Genomic DNA, 6,913 nt, shown 5'->3' on the forward strand with positions numbered 1-6,913 from the left:
GAAGCGTGTATAATACAAGTGAACAACTCTAGGTCGCACGTGACTGACTGGGACTCCTCTAGGCGTCGGACTCGCTATCGAACTCTTCATCCATAAGATCGCCTTCGTCAACATCTGGCCAAATCAACAAGCTAGGTGAGTACTTTGAATGTACTCGCAAGACAGTTCGGACATAAGATATAACAAATGTAAACATGATGCACATGAGCAGGTTAGTATGCACAATCAAATAATAGATTTGCACTGCACGATAAATAAAAGGAAGTCACGCGGTAGTCCTCCCGAAATCCCAAAAAATAACAGAAGACCGATCGGGTGTCTGAAGCGATGCATCGAAAGGTAATAGTAAATTAACATCCCGCAGTCGGGCGTCGAGGCGACACCACATAAAGGGCTTATATTGAAAAGTAAATAACAGAACGTGCCACAGTCGGACGTCTAAGCGACATCTCGAAAAGGGCTTATAGTGAAAATAAATAACAATGACGCCACAGTCGGACGTCTGGGCAACATCACAGAAAGGGCTTATATCGAAAGTAAATAACAATAATGCCATAGTTTTGCAAACTCATGAGAAAATTGAGTCTTAAAAATAAATAATTTTGTATAGGCGGAAATTTTAAGAACTCTCAGATTTTTCAAGATAAAACTCAATTGCGCATGGAGAAGGACCACTTAGTACATATCTTACACGCAAGCTGTAATTATACAATACATCACTCAGGATGCGCGTACACATTCCTGACATGTTATTTAGGCTAGTGCACTTCTCCGAGATCCTACATGATGCGCACACAAACTACTACTCACCAAACCTATGTACATATAAACATATCATACAAGCTGGCATATCACACTGCTGCTAGGCGTGCTCAGTCGGAGATGGTGAAGACCTCCTTTGGCCTGCCGAGGGTAAGACCCAGTGGTGCTGGAGACTCAACCTCTTCCTCAATGATAGGCTCCAGGCGCGAAGTACTGGGTTGTGGAGCTGGCACGGGTGTGGCAGGTGGTGCGGCTCGGACTGGAGTGGGAGCAATGACCTGGTCAAACTCCTCAGTGGTAGGCAGGCGGCGAGCGGTGGCTAAGATGGCCGGTGTATAGGATGCTGAGGACGAGACGAACGTCAGTGGTGGTGCCATGTGGAGGAGCTCCCTCCTGTTGGCGGAGCAGCCATGGATGGAATCCATACGAGCAGCTACGAGGTCGTCCACGAGGTTGTCGAAAGCTGCCTTAAGTGCCTTGAGGTACTCAACAAGCATCTCAATAGCCTCATCTCTTTCTCCCCTGGCGCAAGCGAATGCATAGTGGCAAGTGTATGGCACGTGGCAGGGAAGGTAGCGGTAGCGACGAGTCTTCATTGAAGGAAGAACATCCCGGAGACGAGCTATTGCCTCACGGGCAGCCATCTACATGGCATGCCTCTCCGTAGGCATGGCCCTCCCGACGAACCGGAAGCGGCGGAACTCGGCGCGTCCTCCCTTGAACTGAACTGCGGCCTGGTACATGGACAAACTGTCGCTGAGCTTGTGCCGGTAGAGTGTGAACTCCGGACGGACTAATGGCCCGATCGCGATCTTGGTGATGGAGATGAGGAGCTTGATAAACCCCTCAGGAACATTGGCGAACACCTGTGACTCACAAACGTTGCCTGCCATCTACAAAAGTAGACAAAATCCCGAATAGTCAAATCATAAATTTTTGATGACCAACAGAAAATTGCTACAATATGCAGAATAATAAAATATGCTAATAATCGATTAGCGATCGTACCTAGTGGCTTCCTACAGTCAGCCTGGCTATGATACCAAGTTTGTCAGGACCGCCTTTCCAATAAAACATTTATTGAAAAGACGACCTTTGTGTTGACCAGTACAGAAGAATTCTTCTTACTGGCAGATAAAACCTTGATATAGAAATCCAGCAGAACTAAATATTATACATGGTTGAGCTGAGGATGCTCAACAATTTATTACAAGCACGCCTATATTATACATAAAGGAGGATATGACACAAGGGTATGGTGACATAACTACTGACTCGAAATAAAGGTGGTGGTGGATATGTCACAGAGTGACATGACTCTGAAAGCTTACAGCTCATCAAGCGTCGGCGTGAGGCTTGATGATTTTTATTCGGGTGGCGGAAGCGTGTATAATACAAGTGAACAACTCTAGGTCGCACGTGACTGACTGGGACTCCTCTAGGCGTCGGACTCGCTATCGAACTCTTCATCCATAAGATCGCCTTCGTCAACATCTGGCCAAATCAACAAGCCAGGTGAGTACTTTGAATGTACTCGCAAGACAGTTCGGACATAAGATATAACAAATGTAAACATGATGCACATGAGCAGGTTAGTATGCACAATCAAATAATAGATTTCCACTGCACGATAAATAAAAGGAAGTCAGGCGGTAGTCCTCCCGAATCCCAAAAAAATAACAGAAGACCGATCGGGTGTCTGAAGCGACGCATCGAAAGGTAATAGTAAATTAACATCCCGCAGTCGGGCGTCGAGGCGACACCACATAAAGGGCTTATATTGAAAAGTAAATAACAGAACGTGCCACAGTCGGACGTCTAAGCGACATCTCAAAAAGGGCTTATAGCGAAAATAAATAACAATGATGCCACAGTCGAACGTCTGGGCGAAATCACAGAAAGGGCTTATATCGAAAGTAAATAACAATAATGCCATAGTGGGACGTCTGAGCGACATCACATAAAGGGCTCATATCAAAAGTAAGCAACTATAATGCCACAGTTGGACGTCTGAGCGACATCACATAAAGGGCTTATTGTTTATCATTCGAATTTAAATAGCTCATAAATTTAAATCATCGCAAGGAAATACTCAACATATAATAATAAACTGGTTAGTCCATTCACATAAATAACCTTCAGCCGAGTTTACCACTCTCGCTTTTATGTTTATACTCCGGGGGCTGCCTCTGGGGTTGACACTGAGATTTGCCACTGAGACTGACACTGATACAGAGATGATGTACAAGTCCTTGCTCGTGGACATGGATACTCGAATGATTTTTGACTCTGCAGAGTTTGTACTCATTACCACAGCCAACGGATTTCGGTAGTCACAAGGACTAGTTCCGTTTACGGTGTTTTAGAAGAAACACGTCTAACCAGTACACACCCATTCCACATTCCGTTGCCAGGGATCACCCTCGGCGACGTTCAAGAAAAACCTTAAGACGGGGAGGCTACAACCTCGAATAGCACGGGATCAAATTTATATCACGCGCTCTAAGGGGTGCCCCCCTCTCGGTCCCAACCGGAAACACCCATGCCCCCTGACCGGATGACGGGCTTTAATCCAGGGCCATGGAACCCTCATCACGGTCCCTCTGTTTGGTGTGTACAAGGAAAGAGGTTTGCAACTTACTAAACCGCACCCTTTGCAGAAAACATGTGGCAGCACGAAGGGGAAACGAACGGGATCGAGACTTGACCCACGTTAAAATTGGAGTTCACGGTTGACATAAAACTGGCATGCTTCAACAATACCAGCCTGCAACCCATCATGTCACCACATGATCGTGTTATCTTATCATCATAAGAACACATCCAACTTCGAAGCTCACTTGTAGCTTGTCTTGCGTGCACATAACATTCACCAATGCTTATATAAACATGCCACGAGAAAAACTACTCAAGCAAACATGCAAAACACTCATCATATCAAAGGTTCAAACATGCTTGCCTGGTTCGGAGAAGTCGGAGTCTAGCTCGGCGAAGTACGCGTCTCCTTTACCTCCTCCGGTATCTACATATTTAAAGAAAATCGGATCTACATAAATACCGTGCGTGCACAAAAAGTATCCCAAATATTTTTCAAATAAATATGACAAAAAAAACTAGACAGAAAAAATAAAGATGGTAGAAAAAGTTTCAAGTTAAAATCCTCTTTTGTTTAAAAGTTATAAGGGTTTTAGTCCACGGACCTTTCTGTAATGAAACAGAAAGTTTCCAGGGTTCACTTCATAAAAACAGAAAACGTTTCAGTCTAGAATACGTCAGTCCAGAGGGGAGACGTATTTTGCCCGAAGGCGTTTTCAGAAAACGTTTCAAAAAAAGAAAAAGCCGACGGGGAGGTCCCACCCGTCGGGTTTGAAAACCAGAATAGGGCACTGGCGCCCGAGGGCCGCGGTGGTCGCCGGCGGCGATCGACGGCGAGGCAAGGGGATCGGAGGGTACCAACGTGTTCACCGTGTTCTTCCGCACCTGTGGGTGGTGGAGTTGAGCGTCGGCGAGCACCACATCGACGGCGGCCCCAACTCCGGCGGACAGTGGTTTGGGTGAGGTTGATTCTCTCCAAGCAGAGCTGCAAGCTTCAAATTGGAGCATGGGTTAGAAGTGTGGGTGCACTAGGAGGCTACGGGCAGAGTTAGGGAGGCGTGGGTGCCCTCACCGGCGCGGATCATGCCAGAGCCCGAAGCGGATCGGGGCGGCCGGAGACGGAGAAGAAGACCCCTCGAGGTCCTCCTAGTTGCTGGGCGTGGCTCTGGAGAGGTGTAGGGGTGATGCCTGGTCAAGATCGAGCTCGAGGCCCCCTTTTATAGCCGGCCCGAGGCGGTGCCCGAGAACGGGATAACTTCGACGATGGCTATGGCTCTTGCAGAGGTTGAACGGGCCATTTAGGGGATTGGGCAGCTTAGTGATGATCCACTGGCTCCACTCAAATGCTAACCTTGGTGGGATTTGGCCTGCTCCGTGGTTTCGACGGAACGGCGCCTCGCGGGCCCGTCGGTGGCAGAGAGCACGCTCTGTGCTTGCCAGGCCACGACGACGGTGCCGCAGTCGTGCACAGAGGAGGGGGTGGACACGCGGAGGGCTCTGGTGGCTGGGGCGGTGTCGGACGGCGCCGAAAGGCAGGGCCGGCCTCTGTTGGCCGCCACGGGTGGCGCTACCACCGCAGAAGACGCCGGAGCCGGCGAGCCACGTCGCCACCGACGCCCGCGCCCGGCCAAGCGAGTGTGCGGCGCACTGGATAAGGAGGGGAGCTGTGAGCATTGATCCAAGGAGGCTACTGGCGAGATTGTCGACGGGTTCTGACGAAATGGTACTGTCGACTAAACCCAGACACTAAATCTCTGAACTTTTCCTGAATTCAGACAGAAACAGTGCATGCCAGGTGTTCGATGAAATGTTTTTGTCATGTGGGAAATTTTTCTGGAGCTGATCTTCGGTGAGGTGGCCTCTTGGTGTATCTGGAAGCTGTATGAATTTTCTCAGAATTTTTGGAAAAGGAAAAATATGGATTTCACTGAAAATGGCATTTCTGGTCCAAACTTGCAGTGGGCAAAATTTGAAAATTTTGAACTGAGGACAAGTGGATCTTGATGGATCTAGGTTGGAGGTACTAAGGACTAATCAGAGGAGTTTGTTTGGAGTTAAAACTCAAAAGGAAACTTGTAGTTCCTTTGAAAATCACCTATGTCCAAAACAAATCACAGAAATAGTTTTGAGGTTAAAATAAATTGAATAGAAAACAAAAATGGCTTGAAACTTGCTGGAGGTGGGGTCTTGCCTTGATCTAAGGCAGGGATGGGTTTTGGAATGCTATGTCAAAATGTGACATGGCAAAAGAGGAAATTTTTGAATGGGGAAAAGAATAACTGATAATCCCTAGGGTTTCTTTTTAATAGAAGGAAATTCAGAAAATAAATTTGAGTAGAGTCAAGACAACATGAAAAGTTCTCAAGACCAAAAATCAAGGTTGAGAAGAGTACCAAAATATTTGTCATAAAAGTTTTCAAAGGGAGAGGGTTTAAGAATTTTTTTAAATAGCCTCCTCCAAATCAAATAAAGATTTTGATAAAAACCAAATCAAAATTTTTGGAGTGTCACAACACTTACCCCCTTAGGAAAAATCTCGTCCCCGAGATTTCAGCTGATCCTCAAATAGGTGTGGGTATTCTGCCCGGAGAGAGTCCTCTCTTTCCCATGTCGCTTCATCCTCGGTGTGATTGCTTCACTGAACCTTGAAGAACTTAATTGTTTTCTGACGGGTCCTCCTTTCAGACTCCTCTAATACCTTTATTGGACGTTCCCTGTAGGTGAGGTCTGGTTGCACGTCAATGTTCTCATGTGACACTTGCTTCTCTGGGTTGCTTACACATCTCCTCAACTGTGAGACGTGGAACACGTCGTGGACGTTTGACAACTCCTTGGGTAGGTCTAGCTGGTAGGCTATGGTGCCTCTCCGTGCAACCACACAGATGGGTCCAATAAATCTTGGTGCTAGCTTTCCTTTAACCTTGAACCGTTGCAGGCCCCTCATAGGGGATACTCGTAGGTACACATATTCACCGGGTTCAAAGCTGACTTCACGATGCTTCTGATCGTAGTAACTCTTTTGTCGGCTTTGAGCTGTCTTGAGTCAGTCCCTGATGAGCCTAACTTTCTCTTCAGCTTCCTTGAGCATGTCTGGGCCGAAGATACGGCTGTCTCCTGTTTCCGACCAATTTAATGGAGTATGACACCTCCGCCCGTACAGGGCTTCAAAAGGTGCCATTTGTAGGCTGGATTGGTAACTGTTGTTGTATGCGAACTCGGCATATGGCAGGCTTTCTTCCCAACTGGTTCCATAGGTGAGGACACATGCTCTCAGCATGTCCTCTAGAATTTGGTTCACGCGTTCAGTTTGTCCATCAGTTTGGGGGTGGTATGCTGTACTGAATGCTAGCTGAGTTCCCAGAGCCTGTTGTAAATGATCCCAGAATTTCAAGATGAATTGAGTGCCTCTGTCGGATATTATAGTCTTTGGAACTCCATGCAGACAAACTATACGGGAGAGATAAATCTTGGCAAGCTTCTGAGTGGTGTGGGTTGTCTTCACTGGGATGAAATGTGCCACCTTGGTTAATCTATCGGTGATGACCCATATGGCATC

At 47.1% G+C, this 6,913-nt stretch overlaps 1 pseudogene; it reads right to left on the reverse strand.

Moving 5' to 3' along the window:
- Positions 1 to 851: 851 nt before the first annotated feature.
- On the reverse strand, positions 852 to 6,301 carry LOC147992006 (uncharacterized; annotated as a pseudogene).
- Positions 6,302 to 6,913: the final 612 nt, after the last annotated feature.

Source organism: Triticum urartu, chromosome 1A (genome assembly GCF_056163025.1).
Source record: "Triticum urartu cultivar PI428250 chromosome 1A, HENAU_Tu73, whole genome shotgun sequence".
Taxonomy (NCBI): Eukaryota; Viridiplantae; Streptophyta; class Magnoliopsida; order Poales; family Poaceae; genus Triticum; species Triticum urartu.